At 43.2% G+C, this 17,954-nt stretch overlaps 1 long non-coding RNA gene across 1 annotated transcript in view; it reads left to right on the forward strand.

The window, feature by feature from the left end:
- LOC109494137 overlaps positions 1-17,954 on the forward strand; it is a 56,092-nt gene that overhangs the window by 13,639 nt on the left and 24,499 nt on the right. The window lies entirely within an intron of this gene.

A 17,954-nucleotide genomic window follows, 5' to 3' on the forward strand; every position in this document is an offset into this window, starting at 1 on the left:
CGTCACTGCTTTGTTCTTCTGCTTCTTCCATCCCTCTGTTCGTTCCAGCAAGCTTGTCTCTCCTTTATTGTGTCCTCAATGACTACTGTATTATTTCTTAACTCTAGTCAGGGGTCTCACTCTCTACTCATTGCGCAAGCCTAATGAGTATCCTTATGATCATTGCTTTCAATTCTGTATCAAGTATGTTACTCATATCTCTTTGGCTTATCTCTGGCTGTGGCTTTGACTAGGTCTTTCATTGTGGATAAACATCTCTGTGTGTCCATTTTGTCTGTCTCTCTGGCTCTATTTCTCTGTGTTAAGAAAGTCAGCTGTGCCTTCTGATCTTGAAACTAATAACGTTATGAAGAAGAGGTCCTGGAGACCTCAGTAGTTCACGTCTCCATTTATAGGTCCTGGAACTTATCGTATGGGTATTGTTCATGGCCTGCGCTGTGTCTGGGTTACTTTTCCTTTTAGTGCAGGTGTCTGCACTGATTGCGTGCCTGTTGTGGGATGTGCTTGCTCTCAGTGGTGTTAGTGGGACCCAGGCAGGCCAGCCGGTATGCCCGCTGGGTAACTTGGGAACAGGGCAGGAGTGTTAGCAAAATTGCACAGGGCTACTATTCCTATGCCAGATTTCCCGATGTCCTTTGGTGCCTGGGGGCTGTGGGCCAGCAGTGGAAGCTAGGGGCTCGAGGATATGCACACAGCATATCTGTGCCTGGGGACGTGTGGCTGGTTGAGACAGATGAGGGTGCCTGGATATGTACAGCTGGGTGAGGTGCAGATGTACACAGCGTGCTGTGACAGCTATGCATGCAGCTTGTCAGACAGGGTGCCCTAGTGGTTTGAAAAATGTTTGCCCTGAGACCAGCCGACTTGGTGTGGTGAGTCACCTAGTGAACCCTTGGGACTGGCGCACTACTATCGGGTTAGGTAGCAAGTGTCTGTGCAGCCTCACCCTCTGGTGGGTGCTTCTATGCTTACTCTGGGAGGCTGAGGGAGAAGAATGGTGCCTGTGAGCTCCCTCATTGTTAGAGAAGTCCTCCAACACGCTCAGGAATCAGCATGAATAGATCTGTCTCCTGTTGCCTTGGCATTGTGTAAAATGCCATGTTTACATTGCCTCTCTACACAGGCAGGGACCTGGCTATCACTCATCCTCCTGGATCACCCAGTGCTGGGTCAGCTGACCTCCAAAACTCCAGGATCTAAACTCAAGGGAATTCAGCCCCTCTGGGTTTTAATGACAATGTTATGGAGATTAGTCTTCACTGTGTAAGCTCCCTGGTGTGAGGGCTCACTTTCTCTGCCCATTCTGCAGGCAGCCAGACTCCACCTTTCTGACCTTCGTAACCTTTCTGATGCAGCTTCTCTCTATTTAGGTGTGGACTTTCTTCTGCCAGTCTTTGGATCACTCTCTGGTTCATGGACTTGGAAGTGGATGTTATGCAGTTGAAAACATGGGACAGGGTGAGCTTAGGGTCCTCTTACTCTGCTATTACTAACTTTTTTAATGTCTTATTATTTTGTATTTTTGAGACATGAACAGAAAGACTCATATCACCCATGCACTTCAGGATTAGAAAGGAACTTTCCCACATTTGCTTCTAGTATTTTATGAAACTCTCTTTAATGAGGTATGATTACATATAGCAAATAGCCTCAAGGTAAAGGGTATAATTGGATGAGACTTGAAGGTACAGGACCATGGGTACAGCACCATGAAATCATATGGTTTCTCCCTAAACCTTCCATCACGATCCCTTTGTGTCTAATCCTAATGTTGCTTTTGAAGTAAGGACTACTTTTTCCCCCACGTTTTCAGATATTGCCCAGGTGTCTGAAAGCCTGCATTGGCATATCTCCTTTTCAGATAGTCTATATTCCCACAACTATTGCAGTCGGTCTACCTTTGGACTTTTGCTTCTATTGTATCTCTCTGTATGTTCACATACTTTTGTTGCACTACTTTAATGATAAGGTCTTAATAATTGCTTTAATATTCACTAAATGATATGAGCTGCAGTTCCACTTATGACAGAATGCACAACTTCCTGTGATATGTATTCAAGAGCAAGGCAGATATCCTGAGCACTTGAACTGAGAATGTCACTCTGTCTTTCTGCCAGCCTTCTTCCCTTCCCTGCAAGACAAGAATCTCCTTTTGTTCACACAGAAATGTGGGTGAAGTTAGTAGAAAACACTCCCTTCCCTCGTCTTCCCTTTATCTCTCAAAATCCTTGTCGCTACCTTCTGCCTTTCCCTTTCTCTGACTCAATCTCCCAGGCCCACTGTTCCACTCCAGCCATGATCAGGGTGTCCTCCAGCTGCTGGCCTCTGCCCTGTCCATCCCTCAGTGGGAAATCTGGGGTAGGATTATGCAGCTCACAGGTGATCAAGAAATATTTGCTCCTCAGATCCCTCCTGCACAAGGTTTCTGTCCGTGGAGACATGGCATCCTGGGGGAGGATCTGACTCCATGTGTGGCCTCCTCACTCACCTCCCACAGTCACTATTGGTCCCTGATCCTTACCCACCATTAGAAATCAGCCATATGCTAGGGTCAGGTACCTGTCTATCTGACCCCAAGCACCAGGAGTCAGTGAATATTTCTAAACTAAATAAGCACAAGCACCCCATGCATCTAGATATAGGAAGTTACCATCACCCCAGAAAACTCTCTTGGTCTCCTCTGCAAAAAGGGCGATCTTGCTGCTATCCTCCATCACCTCAATTTCTGCTAGTTTGTTACCTGTGTGTATAGGAACCGCACTGTGTGCATTCGATGGGGGGTGAGCGTAGGTCCTCCTAGAAGCAAACACTGAAACAGAGACAGAACAGTGAAAGTAGTATTAAGGAATACTAAGAAAAACAAAGTGGAGAGCGCAGGGTGGGCAGAGACAGCATGCAGGCAGATCTGACACATTTTTAAGATATATAATCACCATACTCTGTCACCTCACACAGTCCTCTTCAAATTTCAAAATAGTTGTCGTATAAGGCAGTGAGATTTACGAGATTTGGGGTTATTTCCCTATGGTCTTATGTTTTCCTACATGCATTCCCTCTTCGGTAGTTAATCTGTGTCCTCAGGTGAACACTTTAGTGTGTGGATGCATCTGCGAGTCTATATGTAATGGAATAGGATTGTCTTCAGATCTCAGATGTAGAACTCTGATATACACATTCTCGTAATTATCTTTTTCTTTCTTTGTCTGGTGGGGCCTAAATTTTAATAGAATAAGCGTGTCTTTGTCTTACTCTTTAAAGTGGCGATCCCCAATCCCTGAGCTGAGGTGTTAACAGTCTTAGTTTAATGAACTTCTGTGACCATCTTTTTTTGATGATCTTTTGTATGGAGATATCTTAATTGAAACTGTGAGAAGGGTGAGTGGACATTTCCCAGACATTTTGCAGTTGCATTCTGTATTCAATGTCTTCTTTTCATTATGTCCTTAGAAACAAGTATTATCCCTGTTTCACAGATAACCCATCTCAGGCTCTGTGTAGGTCCCACTGAGAATTGGTATTCTGGCTGAGACAGCAGGAACACAGGCAAATCCTCGGGATATTGTGAGAGAAGTTTAAAGAGATACATGCAAAGCTGTAGTCAGGGTGATGTCAGGGGTCCAGCAGGGGTGGCATCTGGCCAGCCCTGAATTGTAGGTTGACCCAGGCTGAAGGCCAATGCAGGCACTCAGCTGATCTAGATCCTGTCTTCACTTTTAGTCTCACTGAGGGATATGAACTTAGGCAAACAAGCATTTCCTTAAGACCAAGTTAAATTTCCTATATATCCAGGGCATTTTTTCACCCATAAATATCCAGAACCTTCAGACAACGCAGGGAGACAACAACCTTTTTAGATGATCACCTAAGTGCACTTTGGCAAATATGACATTTCGGAGAGGAACCCTGCATTGTGCACTGAGAGTGATCCCACATACAGCTCCATGTTGAACTCATGCTCCCTGCTGAGGCTGTGGTCAGGAATGGCCTGCAACTGCATCTCACTGACCCCAGGACCCTCCCCTCTGCACCTCCTCAAACTCTGCTTTCTGTCCTCAAATTCCCTTCTATTCCTGTGTGATTCAAGTTTCCCCCACTCCTTCACTGGTGCTTCCATTATGGTGACCACAAGGTCTGTGTCATGTAATGTATGTGCCCCATTTCACACAGGACACCTGAGGCACCTACACTTAGGGGTGCATCTCATCCTTCACAGAACTCAAAACATTGTGTCTGTAAAATATGTACCAGTACTCCCAATACATCTGTCTTTGTGTAAAAATCCTCTTTCTTTTTGACAAGAGAAACCTAAAGCTGACCTCATTACAGGGAAATGACACAGTCCATTGTACATACGTCCTGAGAAACTTGAATAGTTTAAAAAACTACTTGAAAACTACTTGAAAAGTCCTCAGGCAGTTTTGCAGTTGAATTGCTAAGCCCTAATAACCATCTCTATATTTTCCCCACAAAGTGTTTCACGAAGAAGATGAATATGCTTTACAAATCCCTCATCCAGTTCAGGTTATCTTACCAAACAGAGGAGGTGGGGGGGGGGGTGGTTCATAGCCCATGACTGGTGATGAAGGACTGTCTATGGGGTTAGGGTTAGGGGGTAGGGGGTAGGGTTAGGGGTTAGGGTTAGCGATTAGGGGTTAGGGTTAGGTGGTTAGAGTTAGAAGGTTAGGATTAGGGTGAAGATTAGGGTTCGGGTTTAGGGATTAGGGTTGGGGTGACAGTTAGGGTTAGGGTAGGGCTTATGGGTTAGGGTTAGGGTCAGGGCTAGCATCAGGGTTAGGGTCACAGTCAGGGTCAGTGTTAGGTTCAGGGGATAGGGTTTAGAGTTTAGGATTTAGGGTTTGGGTTTAGGGGTTATGCTTTTGAGGTTAGGGTTTAGGAGTTAGGGTTAGGCTCAGGGTCAACGTTTCTTTTAGGTTTAGGGTTTCAGGGTTATGGTTTAGGGGTTCAGGTTTGGGTTTAGTTTAGGGTTTAGGTTTGTGGTTACGGTTAGGTTTTGGATTATGATTTGGGATTCAGGGTTCTGGGTTACGGTGTAGGGTTTAGGTTTAGAATTATGGTTGGTGTTGTAGTTGGGGTTATGGTAATGTTAGTGCTATGGTTTGGTTTAGAGTTAGGATTTAGGGTTAGGGTTAGGGTTATGATTAGAGTTAGGGTTAGGGTTATGATTAGATTTAGGGTTAGGGTTTGGGTTATGTTCCAGGAGTTACCAGTCTCTGATCCCAGCGCAGTGCAGTTGTCTTCCAAAGAGATAACTTGAGGGTACAAGGGAGGTTGCCAGTTAGACTAGTCTTTGGTTTCCAAGGTCATACAACTGTCTGTGTCACTGGTCGTGGAGGCCACTGTAATTCTTTCTGGCAGCTGCAGCCGGGCCTTGGAAACGACATGGTGATATTCCAGGTTCTATGCCGAGTGATCCTGCACCACTTCTGGATCCCAGGCGTGTGTTGTTGTCCGACTTTGTTGTTGGGTCTACATGAGGAGAGACCCCTAGCTAGCCTTATGGTTCGGTCCAAGGACGTTGCCTGGCCTGAAGCAACTCCAGTCTCATGATCTCCCTCTAGGGGTGAAGTGAGGTCCCATGCAAAGGTGTGGTTCAAGTGTAGGGTTAGGGTTCCAGATATGGTAGGTTTCTGTTGAGGGTTCTTGTTAAATTTAAAGTTAGGTTTAGGGTTTGTCCCCAGGAAGTTCCAGGGGTGAACACACAGTAGTGCAGTTGTCTTCCCGAAAGACTGAGTTGAGGGCACAAGGGAGGGTGCTGGTTAGGATTTGTCTTTGGGTTCCAAGGCCTGACAAATGTATGGGTCACCCTTCCAGTAGGCCTCGGGATCCGTTCCTGCAGCTGCAGTCACGCTTTGGAAATGACATAGTGATGTTCCAGGTTCCATGCCAAGTATTTCTGCACTGAGTCTCCAACCTGTGTGTGTGCTGTTGTCAGACTTTGGAATTGGGTCTCCATGGGGAGAGAACCTTAGCTAGGGTGAGAGATCAGTCCAGGGTCTTCACCAGGGCCGAAGCAACTCCAGTTTTGTAATTTCCCTCGAGGGCTGAATTGGGGGCCCATGCGAGGGTGCAGGTCAAGTCTAGGGTTAGGGTTAGAGATAGGGTGAGGTGGAGGTTTCGGGATATGTTTAGGGTTACAGTCAAGGTTAGGGTTAAGTCCCAGGAGGCTGCACGCACTGAACCCTCAGCAAAGCAGATTTCTCCATGAAAGGCTGAGTCGAGTTCACAAGGGAGGGTCCCAGTCTGGAGTAGTCTTTGGGTTCCAAGTCCAGATAAATGTGTGGGCCACCCTTCGCGTAGTCCTCCGGAATCTTCTCGTGCAGCTGCAGTCACGCTTTGGAAATGATAGGGTGATGTTCTAGGTTCCATGCCGAGAATTCTCCATTGATTCTCCAGCCTGTGTGCGTGCTTTTGTCAGACTTTAGAATTGGGTCCCCATGGGGAGAGAATTTTAACTAGGGTTAGAGCTCCTTCCAGGGAAGTCGTCCGGGCCAAAGCAACACCAGGGTTTTGATTTCCATGAAAGGCTGAAGTGAGGGCACATGCCTAGCTGTGGTCTGGTGTAGACTTAGTGAGTTAGATAGGTTAGGTGTAGATTGAGGGTTATAGTTTAGGGTTATGGTTAGGGTTAGGTCCCAGGAGCTTCCAGACCCTGACCCCACAGCAGAGCAGTTGTCTCCCCAAAGGGCTCACTCTAGTTCACAAGGGAGGGTGCCAGAGAAGTTTAGACTTTGGGTTGCAAGGCCAGACAAATATATGGGCCACCCTTTGGATAGGCCTCAGGATTCCTCTCGTGCAGCTACAGTCTTGCTTTGGAAATGACATGGTGATGTTCCAGCTTCCATGCAGAGTATTTCTGCACTGATTCTCGACCCCATGTGCGTGCTGTTGTCACACTTTGGTTTGGGTCCCCATGGGGAGAGAGCCTTAGCTAGGGTTGGGATTCGGTCCAGGGATGTTGCCTGGGCCAAAGTGACAACAGTGTTGTGAATTCCATAGAGGGCTTAAGTGAGGGCACATGCGTGACTTAGTGAGATAGATAGGGTTACGTGTAGGTTGAGGGTGGTGGTCAGGATTAGTCTTTGGGTACAAAGACCAGACAAATGTATGGGCCACTCTTCCGCTAGGCCTCAGGAATCCTCTCCTGCAGCTGCAGTTGTGCTTTGAAAATGACATGGTGATGTTCTAGATTCTATGTCGTGTATATCTGCACCCGATTCTCGGACCTGAGTGTGTGTGCTGTTTCAGACTTTTGTATCAGATACCAATTGGGAGAGAGCCTTATCTAGGGTTAGGGTTCAGTCCAGGGAAGTCAGCAGGGCTGAAGCGACACCAGTGTTGTGAATTCCATGGAGGCCTGAAGTGAGGGCACATGTGGGGCTGTGGGTGTTGTGTAGACTTAGTGAGATAGATAGGGTTACATGTACGTTGAGGGTTATGGTTAGGGTTATGGTTACGTTTAGGGTTAGGTCCCATTAGGCTCCAGACACTGACCCCACAGCCGAGCAGTTGTCTCCAAAAAGGGCAGAGTGGAGTACAAAAGGAGGGTGTCGGTCAGGAATAGTGTTTGGGTTCCAAGCCCAGACAAATGTGTGGGCCACCCTTCAGGTAGCCCCAGGAATCCTACCGTGCACCTGCAGTCGTGGTTTGGAAATGACATGGTGATGTTCCAGGTTCCATGCTGAGTATCTCTGCACCTATTCTCCAACCCGTGTGCATGCTGTTGTCAGACTTTGGAATTGGGTCTCCAAGGTGACAGAGCCTTAACTAAGGTTAAGGTTCCATCCAGGGACCTTGCCACGGTTGCAGCGACTCCGGTTTCGTGATCTCCCTCGAGGTCTGAATTGAGGGCCCATGAGAGGGTGCAGGTCATATATAGGGTTGGTTTAGAGATACAGTTATGTGTACATTTTGGGTTAGGGTTAGGGTTAGGGTTACAGTTAGGGTTAGGGTTAGGTCCCAGAGGCTCCAGGCACTGACTCACAACAGTGCAGTTGTCTCCCCGAAGGGCTGAGTGGAGTACACAAGTGAAGGTGCTGGTAAGGATTAGTATTTGGGTTCTAAAGCAAGACAAATGTATGGGTAAGCCCTCTTGTAGGCCTCAGGAATCCTCTCGTGCAGCTGCAGTCACGTTTTTAAATGACATGGTGATGTTCCATGTTCCAAGCCCAGATTTTCTGTATCGATTCTCCAACCCGTGTCCTTCTTGTTGTCACACTGTGAAATTCATTCCCTGTGGGCAGATACCCTTAGCTAGGGTTAGGGTTCGGTCCAGGGAAGTGCCAGGGCTGAATCGACACCAGTGTTGTGAATTCCATGGAGGGCTGAAGTGAGGACACATGCGCGGCTGTGGGTCTGGTATAGACTTAATGAGATAGATAGGGTTAGGTGTAGGTTGAGGGTTATACGTTAGGGTTAAGGTTAGGTCCAAGGAGATTCCAGGCCTTGACCCCACCTCTGAGCAGTGGTCTCCCCAAAGGGCTGAGTGGAGTACACATGTTAGGGTGCTGGTCAGTATTAGTCTTTGGGTTCCAAACCCAACAAATATATGGGCCACCCTTCGTTTAGGCCTCAGAATCCTCTAGTGCAGCTGCAGTCGCACTTTGCAAATGACATGGTGATGTTCCAGGTCCCCTGCCAAGTATTTCTTTACCAATCTCCAACCCATGTGCGTGCTATTGTCACACTTTTGAATTGGGTCTCCATGCGGAGAGACCCTTAGCTAAGGTTAGGGATCAATCCAGAGAAGTTGCCAGGGTCGAAGCAACACTAGTGTTGTGAATTCCATGAAGAGCTGAAGTGAGGGCACATGCGTGACTTAGTGAGAGAGAAAGGGTTACGTGTAGGTTGAGGGTTATGGTTAGGGTTACAGTTAGCGTTAGGGTTAGGTCCCAGGAGGCTCCAGGCACTGACCCCACAGAAGAGCATTTGTCTCCACGAAGGGCTGAGTGGAGTACACAAGTGAGGGTGCTGGTCAGGAGTAATTTACATTCACACACACGCTCACCCCACAACTTCTTTATACCTTCATCAGTTGATGGATACTTGGACTTACCCATAATTTGGCTACTGGTGACGATGCTGGTATAAATATCTAGTGCAGGCAATTTTACTACTAGGTGTTGACCCAAAGGGTAGCAAACTACACTCTCGGTTTTAAAGTTTATTTTGCCTGATATAAGTATTGCTACTGGCTTTCTTTTGACATTACTGGCATGAAAAATGTTTTTTCATTCCTTCAATTAAAATATGCGGGTGACTTAAGTCCAAATAAGGCTTTGTAGGTAGAATCTTGATAGGCCTTGTTTTTTTGTTTGTTTGTTTGTTTTTTGGGTTTTTTTTTTTTTTTTTTTTTTTTTTTTTTTGGTCCATTCTGACACCCTATCCAATGTCTTTTGATTGGAGCATTTAGTCGATTTACATTCAGAGTAAATATTGAGAGGCATATATTTAGTGCCATTCTACTAGTTTTTTGCCATTGTTTCTTGATGTTTTCTCTGATCCTTTCTTGTCTGTAACCCTTTTGGTCTTTCATTTCCACTCCAAGAGTCTGATTTAAATATTATTTTCTTTTGACTGGTAGTACATTCTTTAATTTTTAAAAATATTTCTTCTTTTTTAAAATTTAAGCCCAAGTTAGTTACCTTATAGTGGAATACAGTTTCAGGATTAGGGTTTAGTGATCCGTCAATTACAATATATATCCAATACTCATCCCGATTGCCCTCCCCAATTCCCATCACTCATTTAGCCCATACCCCTATTCAGTAATCCTCAAGGAACCCTGAGCTTCTTCCCTCTACTTAACAGTCTCTTATTGTTTGACTCCCTCTCTGTTTGTATCTTATTTTTGCTTTCATTTCACTATGTTCATCAGTGTTATTAAATTCCACAGATGAGAGAAATCATAGGATGTGTGTCTTTATCTGACATATTTGGCTTAGCATAATAAAGTCTGGTTCCATACACTTTGTTGCAAATAGCAAGATTTCACTCCTTTTGATTGCCAAGTAATATTCCATTGCATGAATATACCACATCTTTTTTATCCATTCAACTGTCAACGGTCATTTGGGCTCTTTGCATAATTTAGCTATTGTTGATAATGCCACTATCAACATTGGAGTGCATGTTTCATTTTGAGTCAGAGTTAGTGTATCCTTTGGATAAATACCTAGTTGTGCAATTGCTGTGGCCTAGTGTAGTTCTATTTTTGGTTTTTGTAACGAATCTCCATACTATTTTCCAGAGTAGCTACACTACTTTGCATTCCCACCAGCATTGCAAAAGCGTTCTCTTTCTCTGCATCCTTGCCAACATCCGCCGTTTCCTGAGATGTTAAATTTAGCCATTCTGATACGTGTGAGGGGATATGTCATTATGGTTTTGATTTGTATTTCACTTATGATGAGTGAGGTTGAGCATCTTTTCATGTGTGACCAATCTGGATGTCATCTTTCTTAAAGTGTCTCCTCATGTTTTTTGCCCATTTCTTCACTGGATTATTTGGTTTTTGGATGTTGAGTGTGATAATTTTTTATAGATTTTGGATACTAACCTTTATCTGATATGTCACCTGCAAATATCTTCTCCCATTCCATTCAGTTGCCTTTTAGTTTTGCTGATTGTGTCCTCTGCTGTGCAGAAGTTTTTTATCTTGAGGTCCCACTAGTTCATTTTGGTTTTTATTGTCCTTGCTTCTGTAACATAACAAGCAAGGAGAAGCTGCAGTCAGGTTCAAAGAGGTAGGTTGCCTTTTTTCTCCTCTAGGATTTAGATGGTTTCCTGTCTTACATTTAGATCTTTCATCCATTTTGAGGTGTGTTTGTGTGTGCGTGTGTGTGTGTGGTTTAAGAACATAGTCCAGGTTCATACTTCTCACTGTCCAGTTTTCCCAGTACCATTTGCTGAAGAGACACTTTTTTCCTTTGGATATTCTTTCCTGCTTTGTCAAAGATTACTCAGCCATATATTTGAGGATCCATTTCTGCGTTCCCTATTCTGTTCCTTTGATCTATGTGTCCGTTTTTGTGCCATACCATACTGTCTTGATGATTGAGGCTTTCTAATGCAGGATAAAGTCCAGAATTGTAATGTCTCCATCTTTGTTTTTCTTTTTCAACATTACTTTGGCTCTTTGAGGTCTTTTCTGGTTCCATACAAATTTTAGGATTGTTGGTTCTAGCTCCGTGAAGAATGCTGGTGTTATTTTGATAGGAATTGCATTGAATGTGTCCATTGCTTTGGGTAGTATTGACATTTTAACAATATTAGTTCTTCTAATCCATGAGCATGGGTTTTTGTTTTTTTCATTTCTTTGTGTCTTCTTCAACTTCTTTTATAGACGTTGTATGGTTTGTTCTTTTAATTTTTTTTTAATGTTGATTTATTTTTGCGAGAGAGAGTGAGCGAGCAAGCAAGAGTGCATGAGCAGGGGAGGGGCAGAGAGAGAGAGGGAGACACAGACGCTAAGGCAGGCTCCAGACTCCAAGCTGTCAGCACAGAGCCCATCGTGGGACTCCATCCCACAAATGCAGGATCATTTCCTGAACTGAAGTCAGCACTTAACCGACCGAGCCACCCAGGCACCCCTCTATTGTTTTAAGTGTACTGATCTTTTACCTCTTTCGTTAGATTTATCCCTAGGTGTTTTATGGTTTTCAGTGCAGTTTAAATGAGATCAATTCCTTGATTTCTCTTTCTTCTGATTCATTATTGGTGTATAAAAATGCAATCAATTTCTGTATGTTGATTTTACATTCTGAGACTTTCCTGAATTGCTGTATCAGTCCTAGAAGTTTTTTGGTGGAGTCTTTTGGATTTTCCACGGAGAGTATCATGTCTGTGAGCAGGGAAAGTTTGACTCCTCCTTGCCAACTTGGACACCTTGTATTTTTTTTTTTTTTTTTGTCTGATTGCTGAGGCTAGGACTTCCAACAGAATGGTGAATAACAGTGCTGAGAGTGGACATCCCTGTCGTTTTCCTGACCTTAGGGGGAAAGTTCTCAGTTTTTCACCATTGAAGATATTAGCTGTGGAATATGATATTAGCTGTTTCATATCTGGACATTCTCATGTTGAGGCATGATACTCCTATCCCTCCTTTCATGAGGTTTTTTTTTTTTATCAAGAAAGGATGGTGCTGCATTTTGTCAAACATTTTTCTGTATCTATTGAGAGGAACCTGTGGTTGTTATCCTTTCTTTTATCAATGTGATGTATCACATCAGTTGATTTGCAGATATTGAATCAGTTGTGCATCCCAGGAATAAATTCCACCTCATTGTGCTGAATAATTCTTTTTTATGTATTGTTGGATCTGGTTTGCTACTCTTTGTTGAGAATTTTTGCATCCAGGGTCATCAGGGAAATTGATCTGTAGTTTTCCTTTTTAGTGGGGTTTTGTCCAGTTTGGACTCAGGGCCATACTGGCCTCATAGAATGAGTTTGGAAGTGTTCCTTTCATTTCTCTGGCCATGATCGTATCTTGTTCGTTCATTTGGGATGCCTTCCTCTTGTCTTGGCATTTTAGCTGAGTATTTGTCTTCTCTGTGTTACCAAAGCTCATTATGTTACCTGCCTGTGAGATGAATTGCTTTATGAAGAGGAGATCATCTAGTGTCCAGGGCCTGGCACATCAGGGATTGTCTTTGGTGTGTGTTGCATGCACTGTTTTGTGTTCTGGCCACACTATCCTTCAGGCCAGTTGTATGGGCAAGGTATGGTCCTTTGCCAGAATGTGGTGAGACTTGTCTAGGTCTGCTCTGATCTGCTTGTTAATGAGACTTGAAACAACTGCCACTCAAAGTGAAGTCCTGCATAACTGTCTGGTCAAGAGAGGTGGTGTGGTCATGGGCTTCCACTGGTCTTCTGGGGAATGGGCCAGCTCCATTGGGACTGAGGCAAGCTTGAATGACCTAGAAGGCCAGTCTCTCCAGAGCACAGGAAGGTGGGGTTGGTGTAAGCACCTTGGGCAGCCAGTGTGGAAATTGCTTTGTTTCCAGTAGATGGCTCTGTGTTTATGCCAGAGGGGAGGGGGGGAGGGGGAGCGGGGGCAGAGCAGGAAAATGGCACCACGCAGCTCCTCTGTCCTAGCTCTTTGTCCCCTCATTGTGAACACTGCTTCTCAGGGATGCTCTCCACAATGAGTACATAATCTCCCCACTGTGTGCAACAGGCGTTGTACAGATCACTGTTTCCATGCCATCTGCCTGCAAGTTGTTTGCTGCCTTCTCCTCAGGAGTAGGCCAGTGCCCTCGGGGCTGTATCCCAGCAAGCCTGCTAACCTTTAAAACCTCACAATCTCGGGGTGCCTGGATGGCTTGGTTAAGTGTCTGACTCTTGATCCTGGATCAGATTATGACCTCATGGTTGTGGGATTCTCTCTTTCCCTCTCGTCCTGCCCCTCCCTTGCATGTACTCTCTTTCTCTCGCTCTAAAAATAAATAAACTTTAAAAAAAACTTAGTGGCATGGAATACCTTATTTAGGCAAGACTGCCTCTGAGGGGAATGGCAGGGATCTATCAGTTAAATTTCCAGCACTGACTACGAAATTCTTTGCTGACTGGTTCAAGGTTACTTTCCTGTAGGAATGAAATTAGGTTTAGTGACATGGGGTCTTAACATAAGTAACGTTGGGCCTGTGATTTTTCTTAACATTCCAAACCCAAACTTTTACACATATATTTTTTTATTAAATGTATAGCCCTAAATAATATTTTAGCCATCTACTGCCGGCCCAGTGATCATGTCCTGTGAAACTGTGGCCATGTCCCAATCATAGGTGAAGATCAACTCTGTGGCTCTAAGTCTTTGTGGCTCTAAGATACATTGATCTATGTTACTAAGATCTTCATTAGTCTAGGTTACCGTTGGTCTTTTGAAGTCTTTGACCCAGGGACCTGCAGCCAGGTTGCTGAGCCATCACTTAGGCACAGGAACACCCTTTCCAAGTCACTTCTTCCTAAAGCATTGTCTTTCCCTCTTGTAATTCTGGGTCTTACCCTTTGGCAGTCACATATCCTCATGCAAACATGTCATAATGGACCAGAGAAAGCTGCTTGCCTGTGACTCCCCACTCATGGTCACATCTCTTCCTTCAGAAACCCCTTGAACTCCCTATTGATATTCAAGTCTTTGAATATCTCTTTGATTTGGAAATATATGATTTTCTTGTATTCCTGCCAAAAATATGCGTGAAAATATTAAAGCAAGGATTCTTTACAATAAGTGAGCCAGCCACAATGATTCATCTGGCCGTGTGTATATTTTTATTTTTGACAATGTTCAGGCATGATGTGAGTACATCCTGTAAAATTTGAGTATCATTCATTATCTAGGATAACCACCTTTATGGAAAGCCATTCAATGACATGTTCGTTCAAGATCAGAAAAACAATTTACATACCACATAATACAGTGGTATATACATACATTATCTTAAAATATGTCAAGTAGATGTTTCTATGAAGTGTTTATCATGCACTCGTTTTCTGTACCATGAATGCTATTATTTAAATTAAACAATAGTAAGAACAACAAGAATAGGTACATGGCCATCACTAGTAACTAATACTAGAACTAGTTATATAATATTATGTATTGAAAAATAAAACCATGATTACTAATGTTTTCATTCATGATGGGCTTCTAGTTACCAATAAAAAATTGGGAAGATAGTACTGAGTCTCCACATACATCAGACTGTTTTCTATTGATGTCATAAGAGTTGGTACATTATCACAATCAATATCCCAAAGAGATATGGTAGTATTAACTAAAATTTATATGTTTACTCAGATTTCTTTGGTTTTAACCTCTCCTGTTCCAGACTCATCCCAGCTGGCGTATTACATTTAGTCATCCTGTCTCCTTAGGCTCCACCTGGTCACAACCATTTTTAGATTTTCCATACTTTTCATAATCTGCAAAGTTTTGAGGGTACATTTGTAGAATGTATTTTGCAGAATGATCCTTGGTTGGGATATGTCTAACGTTTGTTCATATGCTTAGGCCAGAGTTCATGTGTTTTGGAGCAGAAGATCCAGAGGCATAATGCCATCCATAATTATCACTTCACATAAAGAATGTTTACTCTGAAGATTGGGGTCTTTTGTGGTTCCATACAAATTTTAGGACTGTTCTAGTTCTGTGAAAACTGCTGTTGGTATTTTGATGCAGATTGCATTAATTGTGTCAATTGCTTTGGGAAGTATAGACAACTTCACTACATTTGTACCTCTGATCCATGAGTATGGAATGTCCTTCCATTTCTTTGTGTCATCTTGAATTTCTTTCATCACTGTTTTACAGTTTTCAGAGTATAGGTCACTCACCACTTTGGTTAGATTCACTCATAGATATCTTATTATTTGGTGTGCAACTGTAAATGGAACTCTTTTCTTAATTTCTCTTTCTACTGCTTCATGACTGTTGTCTAGAAATGCAACAGATTTCTGTACAATGATTGTGTATCCTGTGATATTGCTGAATTTATCAGTTCTAGCAGTTATTCGGTGGACTCTTTAGGGTTTTCTATATATAGTGTCATGTAATCTGCAAAGTGTGAAAGTTTCACTTCTTCCAGATTTGTATGTTTTTTTGTGTGATTGCTGTGGCTTGGACTTCCAGTACTATGTTTATGAAATGTGGTGAGAGTAAACATCCTTGTCTTCTTCCTGACCTTATAGGAAAACCTCTCAGATTTTCCCTGCTAAGGACGATGTTAACTGCGGGGTTTTCATAGATAACTTTTATTACATTGCTGTATGTTCCCTGTAAACCTACTTTAGGGGGTTATAATCATGAATGGATGTTGTACTTTGTCAAATGCTTTTTTCTGCATGTATTGATATGACCGTATTTTTTTTGGAAACATTTATTCATTTTTGAAAGACAGAGACAGAATGTGAGTGGGGTAGGGGCAGAGAGAGAGGGAGACCCAGAATTTGAAGCAGGCTCCAGGCTCTGAGCTGTCAGCAGAGAGCCCAACACAGGGCTTGAATCATGAACCATATGGTCATGACTTGAACCAATGTCAGACGCTTCAAGGAATGAGCCACCCAGGAGCCCTGATCATATGGTTCTTATCCTTTCTCCGTGTGATGTAATGCATCACAGTGATTGATTTGCAAATATGGAACCACCTTGCAGCTTGGGAACAAAGCCACTTAATTGTGGTGAATGATTTCTTAAAGGTATTTTTGAATTTGGTTGGTAGTATTTGAGAATTTTTGCATCCATGTTCATCAAGGGTATTGGCCTGGAGTTCTCTTTTCTAGTGGACTCTTTATCAGGTTTTGGTATCAGGGTAATTCTGGCCTCATAGCATGAATTTGGAAGTTTTCCATCCTTTTTTATATTTTGGAATAGCTTAAGATGAGGTCTTAACCATGTTTTAACTGTTTGGTGGAATTCACCTGTGAAGTCACCTGCTCCTCTACTTTTGATTGTTGAGAGTTTTTTTGATTACTGGCTCAATTTGTTTGCTGGCTATTGTTTATGTTTTCTATTTCTTTCTGTTTCAGTTTATGTAACTTATATGTTTCTAGGAATTTATCTGTTTCTTGTAAATTGTCCAAATTTTTGACTTACAAGTTTTCATAATATTATGATTTTTTTGTATTTTGAGGTGTTGGCTGTGATTTCTCCTCTCTTATTTGTGATTTTACTTTTTTTTTTAATTTTTTTAACGTTTATTTATTTTTGAGACAGAGAGAGACAGAGCATGAATGGGGGAGGGTCAGAGAGAGAAGGAGAAACAGAATCTGAAACAGGCTCCAGGCTCTGAGCTGTCAGCACAGAGCCCAACGCGGGGCTTGAACTCACAGGGGGTGAGATTATGACCTGAGCCCAAGTCGGAGGCTCAACCGACTGAGCCACCCAGGTGCCCCTCTCATTTGTGATTTTCTTTGAGTCCTCTTTTTTTCCCCTCTGATACATGTATTGCTACCCCGGCTTTCTTTTGACCTTCATTTGTGTGATGTTTCTTGACATCCTCTCATTTTCAATCTGTAGGTGTCTTGAGGTCTAAAATGGGTCACTTGCAGACAGCATATAAATCTGTTTTGTTTTTTCATCCATTTTTACACTCTATGTCTTTTTATTGGAGCATTCATTCCATTTACATTCAAATTAATTATTGAATGTATTGCCATTTTATTACCTGTTGTGGTTTCTAATGATTTTCTCAACCCTTTCTTGTCTTTCTCTTTCATGTTTTGTTGATTTACTTTAGTGATTTGATTTCTTTCTCCTTATTCTTTGCATATTTATGAGTGGTTTTTGATGTTTGGTGACCATTAGGTTTTTACATAATTTCTTTGCTTTTAGCTGTTTGTATTAAGTTGATGGTCATTTACCTCTGAACTCATTATTTTCTCCTCCCTGTGTTTTGGTACATATAATTATATTTTATATCCATTTTTGTGAGTTCCTCAACTGATGTTTTACAGAAATATTCATTTTTACTGGATTTGTGTTTCCTACCTCTCTACTGTCACTTTCGGTCTCTTCTTTCCACTCAGAGTCCCTCTTAATGTTTCTTGCAGGACTGGTGTAGTGATACAAACTCCTTTAGCTTTTGTTTGGGAAACTCTGTCTCCTTCTATTCTGAATGATAGCCTTGCTGGATAGAATATTCTTGGCTGCTGATTTTTCCATTCAGCACTTTGAACATGTCATGTCACTTCCTTCTGACTTGCCAAGATTCTGTTGACAAATCATAGCTGTCCTTTGGTGGCCGGGAGCTATGCACCAGGGCAACCAGGGGCTCAAGGCTGTGCACAGAGTGTGTCAGTAGCTGGGGAGGGGGGACAGATGAGGGTAGCTGGGGGTGCACAACTGGGTGCGGTACAGATGGGCACAGTGTACAGTGGCAGCTTTGCCTGCAGCTGGCCAGACAAGGTGCCCATGCGGTTTTAACAGTTTGCCCTGA

This window comes from Felis catus, chromosome E1 (assembly GCF_018350175.1).
Source record: "Felis catus isolate Fca126 chromosome E1, F.catus_Fca126_mat1.0, whole genome shotgun sequence".
Classification (NCBI taxonomy): Eukaryota; Metazoa; Chordata; class Mammalia; order Carnivora; family Felidae; genus Felis; species Felis catus.